Genomic DNA, 21812 nt, shown 5'->3' with positions numbered 1-21812 from the left:
ATATTTATTTACTCTTTAAGAATATTATTTTATTTAAGTACTTTAGTTGCTGTAATTTAGTCGGGCACTGTGCAGGCATAATGTTTCTTGGTTCATTATTATAATTGGAACCAAGCAAACCTCATGGCGATCTTGTGGCACCTGCCGAGCCGCTCGCTCTCTATTAGCCGGGTTCAAGGCCTTTCGTAAACAAATTAGTTGGCATTTGGCAAGTTTTTTGTATAGATTGATTTTGGTTGCCTTTTGGGTTTTTGCAAGCTTTGGTGATTAATTATTGTTAACTACAATGTCGTTCGGGAAAGCATTTCGTAAGGTTATACAATCCCATCCCCCCCAGCGACACACACACCATTCCGATCCATAACGAAATCTTCCAAAAATCACAAATTGTAAAACGATTACATAAGCCTTATACTAATATGAATGGATCGCGTCTGTGCTTCGTTTTGGATTTTTAATTTATTTACCTGCGGGATGAGCTCATTTTCGGCTATCGGCAACCATATGAATATTGAAATAAAAGATATAGGGGCATATGCAGACATATAGCGTATCCCACAAGCTTCAAGCGCTGTCTGTCAGCATTCGGTTTTTCTCGGTTTACAAATGTTCTTTGAACTGGATTGCCAAATGTTTGCAAGAACCAAAAGAAAAACCATTTCGAAATGATGGGAAACTGTCAGCTGAAGCAAAATATGTGTAGATGCATCCAAGAAATACTAATAAATATAAGAGAAAAGCTGGAAGATTTCACTGTACATGTGTTCTTCCACCAATAAGTAAACCTTCTTCTAGCTTACTGTTGTGCTTACTGGTCTATGGCAGACTTAATGGGCAATCTGCGCTTCAATTGATTGAAAAATCCATTCCAGCTTAGCCAGCAGCGCTTTGCCGTTGCAGTTGCAAGTGAAAGAAAGATCTGAAACCGAAGTAGGCAGCAGTGGCAGCAGCTGCAGCAGCCGTTTGAGACCCCAATGAGAAATAGAATGTGAACACATAACAAGTGCGTGCGGGCCATACATACAGCCATGGATATGGACACATCTGCACTCGATTTCTTAATTGAATTTGGTCTAAAGCCCGTACATGTCTGTCTCTCACTCTCTTTGTTGTTCGAGGAGGGGCGGTTGGTAGAAGATGCTGAAACGGAGGCTGGCACTGATGAACGACGGCACGAGAGTGTCGAGAGGAGTCTTTGCGCTAATAAGTTTATTATAAAACAATAATTACAAACAGAAACAAGCAGCAGACAGAGGAGTGGTAGGAAATAACGAGAAAGTCGTTGCACGCTGATTAGCTTTTGTGGCTACCGGCGGCAGCAGCAGCAGCATTCAGCAGCAGCATTCAGCATCAGCCTTTCGACTTTAGCTTCTGCCACAGCTTTGGCTTTAGCAACGACTCCAACTCAGCTCCTGCTGGGGGGATGCTGATTAGTCGGCTTCCATCAGCAGCAAAGCGAAACCGAAATCAAACCAAGCACGTACACAAAAGTGTTAATTGCAAATGTACCAAGAGGCCAGAGGTGGCAACTGTATGGGAGAGCAAGAGAGATGCACTGCCAGAGGTGCCAATACATTGAGCATGTGGCAAATGTTACGCTGCGACTGCTAAATATTGATCGTGGATGAGTTGACGGCGTTGGCGCATGCGTGACTTTGGGTTTTTTATACACTTGCAGAAAGCGTAAATATATACAGAAAAGTATATGGTAGCCTGTGCAAAAATATTCCTATGAATCCCTACCATTTCCAGCGTTATGGGTAGGGTGTCAGAGGAGCAGCCTCTTTCTTGCTTGCAGACTGGGGACTGTCTTGTCATCTGCCTATAAATCGATGATCGGCAATTGGATTATGGCAGGGACAGTGTCTGCTGCTGGTGCCTGGTGCTGGTGCTGGGGCAGGGTGCACAAAAAGAGAGAGTGCCACACGCAGCCACAAAACAGAGGCGTCAACGAACCGGTTTCCAAAGGGTCGTCCAAGTCCAAGCCGGAGTCAGAGTCGCACAGTCCAAGTCGGAGTCGAAGCGACGCATACGCGTCAGCAATAATTAATCAATCAATAATTGAGGCAGCCCAGGCCAAGCACACACACATACAAATACACACACACACACACACACACAGAGACAGTGAGAGAAACGTCGTTCAGCTAATGACAGGGCATACAAAATGGCCGACACATAAGCCCATTAAGTCTCAACAAACACACATCCGGTGAAGAGGGCAAGTGTTCAGGTTGCTGGGGGGAGGAGGGTTGGGTAGGGTATGAGACCAGTGGGGAGTGGACCCCGGACTTAACCTTACCTAAAAACACTTTTCTTCTTGCCTACGAAGATTCCAATAGGGAGCAGAGCCGCTCATCCACCGCTCAATAAGCAGAAGGAGAAGAATTCCTTCCTTGACTTACTTTCTTGGTTCGCTCTCTCCCTCTATCCCTCTCTCTTTCTCTCTCTCTCTCTCGTTGATTTGGTTTGTACCGTAACTTTTGCTTTTTGTTTCTCTGCTGGCACTACTTTTATTTCGTGGAGTTTACCTTTCTTGTACTTGCGGTTTATTTTCGCTTTTGCTGCACTTTTCTTTCGCACTCTTTTCGCGACGTTTCGATAATTTTGGTATGTTTTAGCGACGAAAATAACGAAAACGAAAACGGAACCCACATGGAGGGGGAGAGAGCGCCACAAGACGGACAGAGACGGCGAGACAACAACGAAACGAAATGGAACTAAAACGAAACGAAACGGAACGGAACGAGCGCTGCGCAGGTAACGTTGCGGCTGTGCATAAAAAATCGAACTGAACTGAAACCAAAGAAGAGCAAGAAAACATTCCAAAACCCAAGTTTTGACGCTGCCGCGCCGCCGTCGCCACTGCTTACCGCTCTGCTGCCGCTATATCTGCCGCTGGCTGGTCAGAGCCAAGAGAAGACTTTCAACGGACGGGGACGACACGTCGTCGTTGGGCGGCCGGTCAATGGTATGTCCAATAGAAGGTAACAGTAAACACACACACAAACATTGGGGATAAGCATTTTAACGGATCAGTTTTGGCATTATCCCCGGCATAGATCCTGCAGGCAAGTCTAGGAAGAGTTATGACGATCACTACGACTCGGTTACCTTATTTTTAATGTGTCATGCACTGGTCGGTTTCTTTTCGCTGCCAACGTCGACGCCAGCGTCGTGGTTAACGCCGCCGGCGGAGCGGCAACAGCAGCTTAGCGTGGCCCGTTCAGCTTGGCTTGACTTTCCGCAGACGTGCGAGCGAGCGAGCAAGAGAGCACCACATTGATCGTCTTCTTCCCCACCTCCTCCGTCTCTGACTGTCTGACCGTTTGCATGAGTGTGAGTATGTATGCGAGAGCACAGGTACCCGGCACTCAGATGTGTGTGTGTGTCCCTTAGGTAAGAAAGAAAAGAAAATGTGTCCAACTTTGGCGAACAGGTAGACCGCTTCGCTTATGCCGGAGCCGGTGTGCCGAGCCGTGCCGTGCCGGTGCTGGTGCTGGTGCCGGCGGCAGAGGCAGAAGCACCAGCAGCACCGCACCGAATGAACGGCGTCGTCGCGCAAATGCTGACTTTGTTTTTGCGGCTTAAATGCGCACACATGAACACATTCGACGACGACACACAAACACACCTGCATGTATCGGCGATAGGGTGCTTCAGTGTAAGAAAGAGAAAAGAAAAAACAATGCAAGTGTGACCATAAGCAGGGATAAGTGACACAATAGGTAAATTGGAAAAGGCAATTCTGCATTACTCATTAACCCTATATGGTCAATCCCCATCAATTGTTTCATGTAAATCAACAATTAAAAGACGGATAAGAATGTTGATTATTTCTCGTGGATCACCCTGTTTTCAATTTGTATTCCCGCAAGAAAATAAAAACCAAGTGCTTATGCATATGGAACGCAGACACACGCACACTGCGAAGCAGCAAGAAAGCATACGTCATACTACAGTGAAATTGTATGTGATGTGGAGAAATACACGAGAAACGACGACGATTTTTGCGCGTGAGTAATTTGTTGACGATGACTGTGCGAGAGAAGAGACGAAACGAGGCGCGCCAGCAGTTGTCCAGTTTTGTCTCTTGTGAGGCTTCTGCTGCCGCTGTCGCTGTCACTGCTGCAGGTAGACACACCACACATACACACCATCACTGACAGCATACAGGTGTAGTGGTAATTATCGGCTTTCGATGCCATATGCCGGCAGGGGGAATGCAAGAAAAGGGCAACCATCGACGACGAAACTGAAATCGAAGCGAAATCGTACCGTGTATGTAATGGCCCTTAGGTTTTGTTTTTGTTTTTGTGTTGCTTTTGCACTCTGCCGCCATCACCGCACAGTGGGTGTTATATTCGCCCAATCTTGCTAACTAGACACAAATTTGGCCTGCCCCCCTGGTTCGGCGACTCGTTGCGAAATTGCTCCAGAGGTGGATACAAACAAACAGTTATACATCCATTCATACAAACAGTTGCGGTCATGAGAATAAAGCAAAATACAATTATTTAGTGTGGCAAAGCTGCTTTCCGATCTGTAGCCAAATTTTCCAGCTGAATATCTTGATTAATGTACTGAGCTGAGGTTAGGTGCTGGTCCTACTATTGCATTGACCGCAGCTGTGTTTACTGATGTATGATTGTTGGTACATAAATATATGTATGTATCCATGTATTATAAGTACACATGTTTTTATGTGTATGGTTTTTACCATCATGCATACTAACTCAATTAGCACATCGTGTAAACGTGATGTGGGAACGTCGGCCTGTCCGTCTGTCTGTTTTTCTGTGTCTAAGAGGCGCCTTTTGGGACCTTGCCACATTTTTTGGTGCTTTTGGAGACGAGAGATGCTTTACACATGGTCGGGAGCCAGCGAACGGATGAACAAATGCAATCGAAGCAAGCTCCACAGTCGCAGTCGCAGTTGGTTCCAGGAAAACGCCAAACTGATCATGCAAACAACAAATATTCAAGTCAATTTTGGGGCAGGGGCAGGGGCAGCGGCAGGCGCAGGGTTGGGCTCTCTGGCACGCCCATGAGCAACAAAGTAAAGTGAATGCCAGGCCAGGCCAGGCCAGGCCAGGGAAGTAGTCCAGTGCTGTCCGGCACCAGTATCGCTCCCAGTACCCACTCCAACAGGTAAATCTGTATATATATCGCCATATATTGTCTGTATCTGTGTGTATACAAATGTATTTTGTATTTTTTGGGGAGTGTAGCCTCAAACCAGGCCTCAACTGCTTTCGTTTTTACTTTGCACATCTTTGGGTTTTATTTTTGACACGAATTTTAAGAATCATCAACATTGCTTTTGGCTTGGCGAATACCCTTCCCCTCAGAAAGGGTCTTCCAATTGTCCCAAGGTTTCTCCTGACTATTGTTAGGGCATAACGCTCTTCGACTTGATCCCATTACTGAACGTATTCCCCCACTGCATTGTAGATTCCACTTGCATTTCTTTTTTTATTCGCATTTCGCATTTATTGGAAATATTTGCTCTGGGCCCAGCGATTCGCGGGCAGCTCATATTGGATTCAATTTCAGTATCTGGGTATCTGGCCCCGGCCATCATCGATGGAGTGAAACTTACGGTTTGCTTTGCTTACGGAATATTGCATGGGCATTACATTGTCACGACTCTGGAGTGTGGCATGCGCTTACCTGCAAAGAGAAAGATAGAAAAGAGCGCAACCAATTGAGGTCATTAGTAAGAGGTTTTTCTCGGACACAAAAACTTAAGCATACGAAATGTCCAGGAGGCTAATTAGTGTAAATGTTTATGGATCTTAAATGAGTTTGCTGCGGCCTTGGGGCGCAGCTAAAAGAGCAACAGAGCGAGAGACAGAGAGAGCGCGATTTATGCTGTAGTTTTCATCTTAAATTTGAGTAACCATTTCAACATTTATCTAGTAAAAACCCAAAAGTATAGCATTGATAGTAGGAATAAACTATTTTCTCTTCTGAAAACTGCTACGGTTGACAGTGGATGTGTATACCAAATCTTTACTTGAATATCTCTCCTCAGGCAACCAGCTTCTAACGTGCTTTAAAAAAGAGTCGCAGCGAGTGTAGGAGAGAGGAAAAACTAATTTTGAGTAAGAATCCTTGAAGCCTCAAAAGCAATTTTTAATTACAACTGAACTGAAATTTATGTGCGAACTTCGAGGCGAAGAAGGAAAAAAAAAATGTGATGGAAAGTGGGCAGAAGAGCAGAGAGAACGGCACAGGGATGGCCAAAGAAACGGAATGCCTAGGGGTAGCGAGAGACAGAGGGGGAGGGGGTGCGGGAAGACAAAAAAAATCTGTGCAAAGGAAATCGACATGCAGATTAAAAGGAAGTTGCACAAACCAAATGGACAGGCCAAAAAGGGTGTGGCAGCCGAGACGGCAAAGGCATCGGGCAACGGGCAACGGCAACGGGTAGATTGCGTAGAGAGAAACGGCAGAAAAAAATTCGATTATCTGCGAGAGGAAAACTGTAATTAAATCTATGGGGTTTTCCTCACACAGGACGCCAAAGAAAATGTGAGAATGCTGCAGGGAAAAGGGGTGCAGCTCGAGTAGGAGTGGGAATGGGTAGGGGAAGGACTCCATGGTGCTCCAACTACGGCGAGCGAAAAAATGCAACGAAATCACGTAAAGCAAACTAATACCGCAACAAGGCGTGCAGATTGCAGTAGAAGAAATGCGCTGGAGGATGAGTATGAGCAGAAGCAGAAGGAGAAGGAGGAGCCTGAGCCTGCGCAGGAATTGCTCATCTCTCGTCCTGCTCCCCGCATGGTTGGCTATGCCTTGGCTGCGGACTGTAGACTCTGGACTGTCGACTGTCGTCGTCGTGGTGGTGGCGGTGGGGTTGGAGGTAGTGGTCTTTAGTGCCAGGGATTAACGGCGGAGCCAAATAGCATGAGCTTAGGCTCGGACCCAGGCCCGGACCATTGAAACCCCAATGATGATGATGACACAGACACACAGAGACTGAGAGAGAACGCAAAAGAAGAGGCTTCATTAGCATAGAAGACGCAGAGTGCCCATCAGAATGGAATCACAAAAGTTGATCCAAAAGAGTGTCGCCCCCATCCACGACTGCATAAAACCAAAGCCATGCCACATGCCGCGATACAGACCTCTGGTAATAGATTTCCAAACACATCGATAAATATCGTAATTGAATTTATATTTTGCAGGTGGAAAATACTCGAATGCCCAAATAATAATCTAAGAATCGATTTAAATGCCCAAAACAAGACAAATCAATTAAATTGGAGGCCAGTTGTCCTTTTACTATATTAACCAACGATTGTTTTATCAATAATCCCAGATGGCATACCCTTCCCATCAATTATTCACAGGGTATCCAAAAAAACAAAGCATTGCATGTGCGGCTTATGTACGTCTCTTGGCCCAATCCCACCCATCCTCTGGCACGGCTGCAGCTATAGTTCCCTGCCCCTGCCACTGCCACTGCCGCTGCCACAACTCCTTCCTTCTATTCCCCAGCCTTCTGTCTAACTGCCGCCTGGCTACAGTTGCGGCAAATGAACAACCGCCAAGAAGAATGCTCCGCCCGAACTGCTCCAACTCCTGCAGATGATGCTGCTGCTGCTGCTCCTGCTGCTGTTGCAGAAAAAAAGGACATTGTGTATGGTGAAAAAAGCGAGATGAAGCAGAGGACGAGGACGCGAACGCGGATGCGGACACGGAAGGAATGAAGAGTATGCTCAGGGGAGGCACAAGATGCCACTAACTCAAACTCGGAACTCTAGGCGGCACCGAAACCTACCGAAAAGCCACCTGAGCAACCTGCAGCAGGGACACGGACACGGACTGGAGCTGGGTTTGGGATTGGGATTGGGTTGGTGCAGAACATAACAGAACAGAGGAGAAGAGAACAGGACAGGACAGGTCGGGACAGGCGGACAGGGGAGTGCAGGACGTGCAGTTTGACTGCCGGAAATGAACGTTGGAGTTGGGTTTTGGGTCTCCAGCAGCAGCAGCAGCAGCACTAGCTCTGGCCACACTGGGACTACGAGGACGACGACGACGACGACGACGCTTCCCAGTCTGAACACAAAAGAAATTAATTTCATTTTTTTGCCCTTTCTTTCTTTCTCTATCATTCTTTCTAGCTTTCAGCTCCCTCCTCTTTCTTTGTTGCTTTGGCACTGTTTTGTTTTACCCTCAAGTTTGATGCAACAAAAATTGCAAAGGAGAAATTTCTGCTAAACCAAACATTGATTGTCAGCTAGTGTGTGTGTGAGTGAGTGTGTGTGTGTGTGTGTGTGGCTTCTGCTGGGGATGCTGCTGCTGATGCTGCCGCTGCTGATGATGATGACGATGATGGTGGCATTCTACAGTTCAGGCCCAGAATAGTTAGAAAATTGCACTTTGCATGTTGCAAAAAAAAAAAGCAAACGCAAAATGGAAAAGCTCAAACAGCGCAACAACAACAGGCAACTAAAAAAACGCCAAGGAGGAACCGGAGAAGGCTGCGGCGCGGAAGTAAATGAAGATTCGCTTGGGCTATAAACTGTCCCCATACACACACACAGGCACACACATGGGACCAGTGGGCAGCTTTTGAGTTACGGAAATGAAATGTCAGAGTGATAGAGAGGGAGGCAAAGAGAGAGAGAGAGAGAGAGCGAGTGTGTAGGGACAGACAACAAGAAGTGTTCCTCGGGGAAGAGATTCAACGAACGGACGGTGTGAAGAGGGGGGGAACTCCCATGTGTGTGTGTTGGTTGTGTGTGTGTGAATGATGTTAGGCCAAATGGCAGGCCTGACTTGCTCCATCTCTCTCTCTACTCCACAACATCTCGTCACATAAGGGCGACAGCTACACGAAACGTTTTTTACCGACGCTTTCCTTCCTAGTCAAATGCATTTTGACACTGGGGATTCGAAAAGCCTTTAACGTTTTTCGTTTGAACAACGTTGCAGATGCTGTGAGCGAAAATATTTTGACAGCGGTGGAAAAGCGCACGTTGGTTCCGTGCTGGACTTCCGGCAACGTGCATAGGGTACACACATGTTGCAGGTGGTGTCCATAACTCTTGCTCCCTCACTCGTCTGTTTGCAGCAATTTACTAACTACTTTTACGCGCTCAACACTCTGTGGTCCACGATTTTTTGCACAAACCACAACTTCTTTTCCCCCATCCCCCTTTTCCACAACTCCCATTCTCTGCGCTTGTTTAGTTAACAATTTTTAAGAAGTAACAACAACAACACAAGTGAAAGAGAGCTGCATGTTGTCTTGTATTTTAATTAAAAATTCTACAAAATTTGCTTTGTGTTGTTAGCCCACCACCCCCACCGTCCTTCTCTTGGTCTTAATTTCTCTCTAGGTTTCATTTCTCTTTTGGTCTGCTACCAATAATAATACTCTTGTTGTTTGCTATTCCACTGCTGCTGCTGCTGCTGCATGCCACCCGAAAGTAGACCACATATTTTTAATTTGACTGCAGTTTCTGCTGACAGAGGACGAGGGGTAAGGATGAACGAGCGGACGAGATGCAGACACTGTTGCGGTGGACCCAGAAAAAACAACAACTAAAGCTTTGAAACCGTTACCAGGCAACGAACGGCATGTAAAAGCTCTCTGCAGCCAGATTTTGGTCTAGGTGTGGGATGCGCAGCAGCAGCAGCGGTAGCTGGAGCCCATTTTGGTTAGTCATTTGGGTTGTGGTTTAATTTAATCAAATTTAAATCAGTACTAATTCAGGTAATTCCTTTTCGAGGCAAAGAAAAAAAGGTTTTAATTACACAAACACAAGAAAGGAAGGCAGGGAACGCGTTTACAAATGATGATGACCATAGGTGTAGAAAAAGCTTTAAGAGCAACCAAACAGATGTACCTTCCACCTTAAAGCGTCTCTTTAGCGCCACTCTCTTTCCTTCGCACTTGAACTTGCCAGCAAAGAGAGTAGAAGAAGAGGCACACACACTCATATGGATGTGAGGTGAAGAAAGCGCAAGCAACAGTGTAATCGTTACCGCGCTGTCTGCAGCAGCAGCATTTGAAGAAGTTGCGAGAATGTTATCAAAATACATAATAAAGAAAGGGAAGCCGAAAACAGACAGCGAAAAACATATGAGAAGAGCAGCGAGCACAATCTGCTGCCGGCTCAAAGTAAAAGCAAAGAAAAACGTTAAAAAAAATAAGAAAAGGGAGACGAAGGAGGAGTAAAAGAAGCAGCAGCAGCTGACTGACGAAAATAGTACGCGGCGGCGGCGGCGATAGAAACCAAAGCAAAGAGTCGAATTTTTCGTATGTGTGTGAGTGGGTGTCTTCCAAAAGGCAGGAAGAGGAAGAGAGGGGGTGGAGACACGGCTGGAATGGATGGGATAGAAGGAAACAGAAATCAGCCGCTTAAAGCGGCCGGCATTTTTATTATTATTTTATGTTACGTTATGTGGCCTTGGTTCGCCTCTCCTCGGCTCCTCTTTTTCGCTTTACGCTTTACTTTACTTTTATTTACATTGTGCGCAACGCTGACGACGCCAGCCTCGACGTCAACGTCTGCGTCAGCGTCATCGCTGCTAGGGCAATGCTATTTTATTACTCGGTCACATGAGCACCGAAGAGCGAGCAGCACAAAACTGTCCCCCCTCCGCTACCCACATACTTATCTGTTTTTCCCTTTACTTCCTTTTATTCTTCTACTGCTGCATCGACTTTGGGAAGAGTGTTTACCGTTTGATTTTCGCTTTTCGTGGGTTTTCCTTTGAATTGCTGTAGGTCCAACTTTGCTTTCTCTCTCCCTACGCTGCTTTCATTTTCCATAATGTCCCCGTTTATCTATGAAACGCATTCCCATTGCCTACTTTAAGGCACTGGCAGGGAAGAATCTTTAACACAACTTTTTGCAAAGGCCCAGCCAGGGCCAGCGTGGAGGCGTGCCCAAAATGCAAATGATGCGGCGGTGCGCGTACATGAAATACGACCACGCCCACACATCCACAAAGAATGGGATTGGGGGGAGGTGCCCCTACAGAGAGCTTAAGTTTGACATCAAATTGGTCCTTGGAATATTGCAGTCGATTTGTGGAGGGATAAGTTGTCACACCAAGAATGGGAGCAATAATAAATACTTTTAACCATCACAAACTTGAACATTTCTCCCAAGAAGCAGCAACTAGGATAAACATAACACAAATTCGACTGCATTCAGTGGAAAGTATTTTTAGCCTAGTTTTTCTTTGGCGTCCTTTAGTCAACAAAGTAAATTTCGAAATCCTTATAAGAGCCAATGCCGTGGACGGTCATCTCTCCATCACTGCGGTCAGAAGTCTGTTTTTGAATTCCAAGTCATGGATCCTTCCAGCGCTAGTGGATGCGGAGGGACACGACACAGAACAGAACAACCTCAAGCGGATGCCCTTTGTGGGCGGGAATAACTGTCATGGTGGCGGCGGCCGGAGGCCTGCCAAATGAACCAAGGCGAAAATGGGACGAACAGAAAAGAAGGCAGAACTTAAACCTTTTTTTTTCCTTTACATAATGTGTACCATACATAGGGGCCCATCTACACACAGAACTACATACTCTATATACAATTTTGAGCGGTCGCAGGCGGCAACAACAATTGTAATCTATATCTCTGCAGCAGTTTAAACGTGGCCAAATACACCAACAACAGCAACAAAGAAAAAGCTTCCATCTAGAAAGGGGACGAAGACGAAGAGGTTCGCCCAGGGCTGGGCAGTGGGCTGGTGGCGGTGGCATCACGGAATCACTGGGTGCGCCCGCTTTCTGCCCAACCCCCCGTTCTTGCCGGCGTGCGAGGTGTGGGATTAGTTGAGAAATAAAACCCGAAGCCAACCCAAAAGGCAACAACAACAACAGAAATCGACGGCAAGCAAAAAAAAAACTGCTGATGAGTTGGAAACGTACCCAAAAAAAAAAAAAAAATGAAGGAAAAAACAAAAAAAAATCGGTTATTTAGTAGTTGTGTGGGCGGGGGGAGGCGGTAGAACGGTTGCCTGACTTTTTTTTTGGGTGTGCTTCTAACGAAAAAAAAATGAAAGAAAAAGAGAAATTAAAACAAGGGATTTTTTCCATTTTGGCACTAGCGAGCCATGGAGAAAGAAAGAGAGAAGTGAGAGAGAGAGAGAGAGAGAGAGAGTGGGGAGACAGCGGGAGAATGAGAGTTCTTCTGTTTCCTTCTCAGCTCGGTGGCTGTCGAGGGGGTTGGGGTCCTGCCTCCTGCCAACAAGCTGCTGACTTTTATGTAATTATATAGCATTGTTCAATGAGTGGAGCGGTGCGGTGCGGTTCGGTGCGGGGCAGTGATTGGTGGTGGCTCTCCATCTCCGTCTCTATCTCTTTCTTTCTTTCTCTCTCTGTGTCTTGTTGGAGAACAAAATAAATGCAATCGTTTGAAATTTGAATTCCAAGTGGGATTCGTGTAATGTGTGAGGGAGATGGCGTGCATCGAAACAAGATTCGAATCGAACAAACGCTGTGGCACACTGTGGTATTCCCCCAACGAATCGTGTTAGCATGGACAATGCCACACACCTTGGACTCCTTGGACTCCTTTTTCTACCTATTCTAAATGCACAGAATTTGTGCACCAATATTTAAATGAAATACATGATTTACTCTCGATTTCTCAGGTATTTTCTTCATATTCTTCATAATTTAGAGATAATCAAATAAAATCTCTCCACAGTTTCAGACTTCCTCCCACCCTTAGAAACAGAAGCATAGCTTAAGGCGTGAAGTACAATTTTAAGCTGCTTCAGAGATCTCCTCTCTGCCTTGCCATTCGAGTTGCTTCTGAATCTGCTGGCCCATAATTCCAGCTCAGAACTTTATTTATTTCTATTATCTGATGATTGTGGGTGCCACCCCGCCGAAGCGAAGCCAGACCTGCCGCTCGCTGACTGTGATTGATGTGGCAAGAAGGAACAACAACACCAACAAACACACTACAATCGATCGATTAAAGAACTCTGGAGAATGGGGAGGGAGGAAAGAAGGAAGGAAGCACCCTTAAAAAATGCCAACACAAATAAAAGGAAAAGAAATCAAATGAAACGAAATGAAAATGCTGTCCAGTTGTTTTACATTTTCTTGTGATTTTCTTAAGTAAGTTTTTTACTTCTGGAGGGTGGGTTCCACCCCTTACTCCTCCCCCTCACCGTCGAAGACCTCCGCCGATGCCGAAGAGCAACTCATTTAAGCACTAAAAAGAAATTAAGAAGTAGCCGCCGTCGTTGCCGTTGCCGTTTCTGTGCAAATGAATGCAAAGGAAAGAGAACGAGAGCGAGAAAACAAATTGAAAAAAATATAAAAATCACAGCACGGAAATACCCTGATTACGCTATCTGTGACTGTGTGAGTGTGCCGCATTGAATGGACAGCATAGTAGAGAGAGAGAGACCCTGTACCACAGCCCTACAAGGCTCACAGTCGCTCAATAGGCTTGTGATAAGCCCGGCTATGCTTGAGCGGGCCCCTCTCTCGCTCTCAGCCCTCCCCCGCACAATGCATCCGCACCCGCACCCGCACCACTCTCAGGCCTTGGACCCACTTGTGCCGCACCCACAACAAACCAAACCCTACCCAGCAGCAGCAGCAGCAGCAGCAGCAGCAGCAGCTGGATGGGGAGGAGAGGGCCGGGCCCAACAGTTGGACTTGATAACCCGCCATTGTACACGCCAGAGAGAGAAGCCAGCCAGGCCGTCGCACAATCGTCGTCAACCGATTTCTTCCTATTTGCCTCGTAGGAGGAGAGACAGCAACGGAAGAGGAGCAATTGGCAAGCGGCAAGGGGCTAACAAGGGGTTTTTGGGGTCATAGTATGATCCGAGTGCACATCTGCGCCCCGACTCCACCCACAGACCCACAGATACAAAGAAGGGGAGTGAGAGAAGCGCCTTGGAATTACTCGTTTCAAAAGCTTTTGTTTTCATATCATCATCATCGTCATTGTCGTCTTTCCCTTTCTTCTCAATCATCATCATCGCTTGTGATCATTTCTGCCTTCGTTGTTTTGAACTTTTCTCAGTGCCTGTCACCCCACTCTTCCTCCCTTCGTACCAGTGCCAGAGCCACTTGGCGAACTTTGGCGTTTCTTGATGTGTGAACTTCTTGCCAGACTGACCAACAACCATCATCCTCACCCGCGGGCTTCGATGGCCGGCGGCTCCCCACTCAAGTGGAAACGCTTCAAGTTCAGCAAACAACATCAAAGGGCAGGCGGGGGCACCTGGATTTCCTCGAACTAATTGATATTCCTGCTGAACAGCCCTATACAAATCCCTATGGCACATACATATCTCATATCAAGAGTAAATTCTTCCATTGAACTTGAGGATTTTATTCTTTCAGTTCCATCAAAATTATAGAAATTTTTCTTTGTTCTAGAAGTTTTTTTTGATAACGAATTTCCAGGAATAAAGCAAGACGATCTGAGGAAGTTATTTTTGCGGCTATACCTTAGTACCTGAAGTGTTCGTGGGGTCACCAATTAGCAATTGATACATACAAAAATAAAAGCCCTTAGAAAGGTGACAGCACGCAAACACACACACACACACACACACCGAGGAACATTTTGGGTGCGCCCAGTGCTGTACAACAGTTTTTTGTTGTTTTTTTTTCTTTTTTTTTGCTTTTGGTTATGTCTCAGTTTTGCCGTTATTCTGATGGTCGCTAATTGCGAGCGCGCCTGTGCGTGCTAGTGTGTGCGTGTGGTCGAGAGGGTGTGAGGGTTGAATGTGTGTGTGTGTGCAGGTTAGGCATATCTAATTAATGGCATTATTTTATGTGGCCTAGCCCTAGAAAAGGGGAAAAATCGAAGAAGTAAAAGTCAAAACACGAGAAACCCCACGAAAGGTGCCACCAACCAACTAAATGGAAAAGGGCGAAACGAATCCCTTTCCATTTCATGATTTTTGAGTCTCCAGGGTTCTGTGTCGAATTCCTACCTTGATCGCAGAGAATATTCCTTGGTGGTCTGCTGAACAGGCCTATTGGTGGATCGTTGCATTAAATTAATATGGTCGCAGTGGGTTTTATGTTGTTGTTATATTGTCGTCGAGTTTTATAGTTGACAAATTGTAGTAGACGGCGTGACGGAATTAATTTCATACAAAAATTTGATATTTTTACCCAAAACAAATGAGAGAGAAGAAATTATATATGTTTGCAGATGTGTAAACAATAAGCGGTGATGGGATTGTAATAACAATAACTAACACGGAAAATGAATTATAAAATGGTTTTTTAATTGTAATTCTTCGCTCTCTATTTTTGCAAAAGAGCAAAAGGGACGCAATCGTTGAGATTAGTAGTAGAATTAGTCGAGTGTTTTGTTGATGGAAAGAGACAGCAGAAGATATGCAGATTTAGTAGTCTTCCCCTTGTTCTCATTTCTTTCTGATTTGTATTTAAATAATAATGTTTATCAACACGTGGTTCCGATTATATTGCTATTTTTCTTGCGCTGGAATGGAAATGGAAATCTCAATGAATCGAGCCGCGTACGAGCGATTTTTGTTTCCGTTTTTGCTTCTTAAACCGGCGTAAGCAAGAGCGTAAGAGCGCGACATTCTCTAGCTCGAAAAACCGTAGGCGGAGATGCGTATAACGAATAACGGATAAGGGGTAGAGTGCAAAAACACACGCGAATCGCCGGGCAGAAGAAAAATGCACATAAAATAAATACAGAGAATACGAGAAATATTGTATAAAATAATCATAAAACGAAATGCAAAAAAAAAAAGAGTGAGGCACTGCTTCTCGCATACACACACACACACATACACCCTCTCTCACGTGCGGGAAGGAATGTTGCGGCAGCGACTGAGACTGCGACTGCGACATGTGTTTGACGCCTCGCACTCCATGTGTGTGTGCATGTGTGTGTGAGGGAATGCCTTTACTACGTAATGCAAAACGTAACGTAGCACGCAGCTTTTTTTTCTTTTGCCAAGTTGAATTTTTTATGCGTCTGCATGCCGTATGGGGGTCGTTCCATTTGGAAGGAAGGAACGAAAGGAAGGGTGCCGTTTGTCTGACTCTGATTTTAACTTTGTTTGCAAAAATTCCGTACAGAAGGCGCGAACTTGAACGAGAAAGACGGGAGCGACACACCAGCGGGAACGGATCGGGGCCGGTAGGGCCAAATGTTGCGCCTGGTTTTTATTTTAAGCACTTTTTTGATTAAGCCAGGAGGGGTATGTGGGGCTAGCAGTTTAATTTGATTTTGCACGATTCGCAGTTTGTTTTTTTTCGTAATTTGTTGGGATGGTAATTAGAGGCAGGCGGCAGTCTGGCGGAATGCGGGGCGAGGCGAGGCGAGCGCTCGACCAAAGGCACCTTTTGATGTGCTTCCAATTGGCGCGACCACGGACGGGCAGGCAGGCGGAGGGGAAAGACGAATGGCGAACGGAACGACGGTAATTACAGCGGCGGATGAGTGTCCGCGTCCACGTCCGAATGCGAGTCCACGTCCGAGTCCGATCGAAGCGAGACGAGAGACCCACCGTGTACAAATACAAATGTTGTCTGATTGGAAGACCAGAGCGCGCTGGCTAGCAGCATTGACCGTCGCCGCCGTCGACGACGCTGCAGAGCGAGGAAGAAAAAATAAAAAGAAATACAAGAAAAAGCAACGGTCGCGGCAGCGGCGGCAGAGACGTGTGAGTGAGCGCTCCCAATACATGCACACACACACACGCAGAAGAGAGGAGACAGTTACATACATGCGACAGAACGATGAACGATGATGATGAACCGAATTACAAATAAAAAGAATGATGCCAAAAGACGACGATGTCGTCTACGTTGACGCTGCGCCGACGACAACGACAACGATTAGCAGGCAAGGCAAGGAGCAAAAGCACTCGCATACACACATACATATAAGCATATAGCGGCGGCGGCGACGCTGGCAGAGAAAAAATCGGTCGCAATCGGAAAAAATGCAGAGCAAAAGCAGAGGAGAGGCCAAGGCAGAGCGCTCCGCTCCAGCTCTCTGCACATAAAAAGAGAAGACGAAAAAAATAAAACATAAGCAAGCCGCAACTCTCACACACACACTTACACAGGACAGAGAAGTACTCAAGCATACAACAACAACAGCATAAGCAGCAAAGCTGGAAAAAATGAGAAGAAACTTTGAGCCTGAGCGCCAGCCGAAGCAGCAGCAGCGACAGCAGAAAGCGGAGGAAAAAAATTGCGGCACAACACGCGCACCGTGGGCCGCACACGCGCAAAAAGCGCTCGAAACCTTAGCCGACAACAACAATTTGCATTATTGATGAGCTGGCGCCACCCACTGACCATCCCCGAAACCCCCACCCCTTCCCCACCTTTTCTTAACAAACTTGCGGCAAACTTACCCGCGTGTGTGAGTGTGCGAGCGAGTAAGTGAGTGCGAGCAGGGCGACAATAAGCGATACATAAGGCGGTACTCGGTGGAATGCGGCGGGATCCAAGTATATAACACCCTTAGAAAATGACCAACACTGACCAGGACACCGAAATGTACGACGACGACTTCCTCCTGGACTCAGACTCCGACTCCGACTCGACTCGGACAATCTCTATGGGAGAGGCGACGTACGCCCATTAACTGGAGATGAATTCTCATGGCCATGATTTGTGTTCGGGTGTCGCGTAGACATTGCCGAGGAGTGGGCATGTAGGTAGGGTAGGTTCACAGCGGAACCAGTTAAAACAATGGACCAGATGAGCGGAGAACAAAACACCAAAAAAAAGTGCAGCAATTGATGGACACACTCGTGCTCGTCCTTCTCCTGGTCTTCCCGGTGGAGGCAGCAGTCAGGACATAAGCGAGAACATGCAACATGGATGTAAAAGTGGGTGTGGACATCGGGAGTGAATTGGAAATCCGAGCTCATCGTCTAACGGTGACTTCAGTGGGCGCTAGGAGGAGCGCCTAACTGGATTCAGTTTCTATGGAGATTGCGGAAACTAACTCAGATCCTCTATTCTCTAGAAAATGCTCTTTACTTTTCAGAGATTTGGCAACGAATTAATCAACAAAAAGTGTATTTTATTTAATTGATTCAATTTAAAAATTAATTAACTCGAATACTACAAGAATTGCACAGCATGAACCACTGTGCGGCAAAACAATGCACGTTTCGTGAGCCGTAGAAAAAATGGTGCTCTCCGACAGCAGCGGCAGAGCGAGAGCCAGCAGGCGAATCCGAAGACAAGAAGCAGGACGAAAAGTTGAACAAGAAAAAAATCATGATGAAACTGGACAGACGCTGCGTCGGCCCCAACCACACTGCAAAGGCAAGGCACGGAAGGGGAGGGAAGGTGAAGGTGGGCCGGCTTCGACTTGGACTGAGAATGAAAGTGTACACGAGTCAATGGGGAGAGGACTGGACTTGTGTGAGTGTGTGTGAGCCGCGACCATTGTTGGGGAGACGGGGACTCGCGCACAAACACACACACAGAGACAGAACGCAGGCAAAACAAATTTTTTCTTTGCGCTTCACTCAATTTCGATTTTTTCTTTTATTTTGCCTCCCTTTCGCTCAGCTCAGCAGCAGCCCGGTTCCTTCGAAAAGTTCAAAGTTGCAAGCCCAGCGCCCAGTGCTCTCTCTCTCGCTCTCACTCACACACACTCAGACACATTGGCGACGTGCCGTGGGGCGAAAAAATGCTCAGAGAGCTGTAGCAGCGGCGGTGGGGTGGCGTGGCGGTAGCAGAGCAAAAAAAAAAAAAAGAGGAAAAAGTAATTCTGCACAGAAAAATAAAAATTGTTTGCAAGAAAGAATGAAAGAAAAAATCGGAAAAAATGCAAGCCAAGTGGTTGCCGCCCGACCGAGATAGAGTGAGAGACAGAGAAAGAGAGAGAGCGAGTGGGGGTGATGGCTGGGTCTGGGCTGAGGCTGGGTGTGTGGCACGCCACCCCATTAACTGGTGTCCACCTCCGTCTCTGTCTTTGCCTGACTCTCTGGCTCTGGCTCTTTCTCTGTCTGTTTGTGTGTGTGTGTTTGTGTCAGTTTCAGCTGCTCACATAGTTGGCCAAAGATAAAGGTGCCGGCATGGTTGGTGCGGGTGCCGGGGCAGGGGTAGTGGGTGTCGTGCCCCAGCCACACATGCAATGAGGCCAAAACGAGCTAGAGAAGGAGAATTGTGGGGGGGCGAGGGCAGTTCTCGGTGGCGACGCATTGGGAAGACCCTCAAGTGTTGGCATGCAGTAGCGAAAAAAAAATACATAGCAATAAATATAACCAAAGCACATGGCGGAGCAGACACATGCATGTGTCGCAAATAGTGTGCGGGTGAGGCGAGGGCGGGATGGGAACGCGGGTGGCGGTGGCCTCAACACTAAATCATATGTGCATGTATGCAATGCACAGATGTGTGTGTGTGTGTCTGTGTCCACGCTGACCACGTTTGCTAAAAGCATTAAAGCAGCGCCAGCATTAATTAACGCTTAGCAAAAATCGAATCTAAGCTTAACCCCAAAAAAGTGCAAGCATAAATCCAATCCAGGTGGCAACGCTCTGTTGAGATATGCTGTGAGAAAGGGTAATCAGTATTCCATAGAATAGGATGAGTCTGGTTTTAATTAATTAGCAAAAGAGAAAAAAATAACGTATTTAGAGTGAACCTTGTCTAAATTATGTGCTGCACGAATGTGCACTCCTTGCGTAACAAAACAAAAAATACATTCGTAAAACAAATTTTTGGGAACGGAACGCTTCAATGCACATCGCTCCGAACTTTACAGTCCAGTCACCGGTCCCCCCAGCTGAGGTCCAGCCGACAGCGCAGCCATACAACATTTTCAAGGCGAATCAGACGCGCCAAAAAAAAAAATAAAGGGGCCACCGTACAAAAGCAAAAAGCCGAAATACGCACCAAGCAAGACGACGACAACGTCAACGTCAAAGCTCCCCAAGCACACACACACACATGAACACATGCAGGCGACACAGCACACACTCGTACACATTGAGAAGGGAACGGACAGAGAAGTTGCGGTCGACGGCGACGCACAACGGACAAGCAAAACACACAAAAGTACAAGGGCAAATACAACAACACGAAGAACAACTGCACGAAACAGAAAATAAAAATGGGCGAAAAAGTTTAATACATAAAGTGCGGGAGAAGGAGAATAAGGAGAAGGAGCCACGCGAAACTCCAAGAACATGTGCAGAAACAACGGCGACGACGACTACAACGGCAACGAAAGAGATACAAACAACAAACACAGTGAGCGTCATCGTAGCTGTAGTCGTAAGCCTCCATTCCATTCCCGCTCACCCACCTACTTCACAGCATGGGAAGGAGAACGAAAAAAAATCGGCAACTTGTGGAAGTTATAGAGGGGGCTGGGGGGGAGAGCGAGACAGCGAGAGAGAAAGAGAGGACCGAGTGGGGCGCCCATCACAGATGGCCGGCAAAACTTTTGCAGCGAAAATATAAAAATGGAGCGCACGTCTGTGACAAAAACAACAAGCAGTGAAGAAGTGGGAGTAGGAGAAAGAGCAGGCAGCATGAATGGGAAGTCGTCTGCCAGTCGCCGCAAGAAGAAGAAGCACCAACATTTCCATGTGTGTGTGTGTGAGGTTGGGGGTGGACCTGGACCGACATTTGAGCCAATTTTTTTTTTTGCTCAGTCAGCGACTTGAGTGCGAATCCAAGAGCGAAAGCAGCTTCAAGCAGACATGTTCTATGCAGTACCGCTGCCACCAGTGTTATACCGCCGCTGTAATGGTTGGTGTCTCGGCTCAAATGGTTGCTGCTTAAATAAGCTAATGTTAACACTTAACAGCGTTTGCGGAAAATATTTTAATTTTTCATAAGGATGTAATTTCCGAGTGCTCCTGCCCGTTAAATATGCCCCAAGTGGCAAGTCCTTAGGTATTTGCAATGCTAAGGAATGTTCGCTGAAAGGGGCACCCATCTACAAAGAGTTGTTTGCGTAGAAATCGACCCGAGAGCGTGCAAATCGATATTAATTAAAAATCGCAAGCTGCCTGGAATTTCAATATCAGTTTGTTCTACAACACATACAAGTACACACAATGTGTGGGTGCATTATGTAAGCATTGAGGTAGTTGCTATGGAGAATCATCTGCCCCTACACTGGGGCAATAGTTAATGAAGCAAACAAAACACAAATGACAATTACAATGGGGCGTTCCTCGTCAAATTCAAAGCCACAAGGCAGGCGGGGGGGCACCAACGAGCGCGCAGCTCTCCCAGTGGGGGAAGGGTAGCTGGGGGCCAGAGCTGCCTCTCCCCACCCACCTGGAATGACAATAATTTTACCCATACTTCCCCTCTCTCGTTCCGCCACTCTCTACTATGTATTTTTGTGCTCAATTTAAACAAAAACAATAATTCGAGGTTCTAGGCAAGCCTAATGTTTGTTGACAAACCGATTAGGAGGCGGTAATTGTGTGTGTACAGTGCGTTTCGTGTGTGTCAGGCTAGTCTGTTCAATAGGTTTGGACTTGAAGAAAGATTTGTCTTAGTTTTAGTGAAGATTTCAGCCCTACATCTGGATTTATTAGGTTAAAAAGTTTGCTTGGGATTCAGTTATAAAATAAAATGATTTCAGGATTGTTTGAATAGATTTTAACAGATGCAAAGATGTGAAAATATCTCCCTACATAAGTCATTTGAGTTCCCATTTAATCAGCGAACGAGACAACCAAAGTTTGAATTCATTTCGATCCAAATGGAACCCTTATCTGCCTGCTGATTTTATCTGAATAGCTCTGCATGAAATGGTTTATTATCTACAGAGCTACGTAGATACGATGTGAATACTCCAAAATAAATA

At 46.3% G+C, this 21812-nt stretch overlaps 1 protein-coding gene across 4 annotated transcripts in view; it reads right to left on the bottom strand.

The window, feature by feature from the left end:
- Positions 1-21812, bottom strand: part of LOC117892704 (hybrid signal transduction histidine kinase L) — a 42433-nt gene that overhangs the window by 20020 nt on the left and 601 nt on the right. For 2 of the 4 annotated variants that reach the window (XM_034799114.1, XM_034799115.1), the window contains exon 1: positions 14953-14976. The exons of the other annotated variants lie outside the window; for them this stretch is intronic. The gene's annotated coding sequence lies outside the window, so the exon portion shown is untranslated. Of the gene's footprint in view, positions 1-14952; positions 14977-21812 lie in introns of those variants that run through there. 4 annotated transcript variants of the gene reach the window in all.

Source organism: Drosophila subobscura, chromosome E (genome assembly GCF_008121235.1).
Source record: "Drosophila subobscura isolate 14011-0131.10 chromosome E, UCBerk_Dsub_1.0, whole genome shotgun sequence".
Lineage (NCBI taxonomy): Eukaryota > Metazoa > Arthropoda > Insecta > Diptera > Drosophilidae > Drosophila > Drosophila subobscura.
This window is presented reverse-complemented; position numbering and strand designations above follow the sequence as displayed.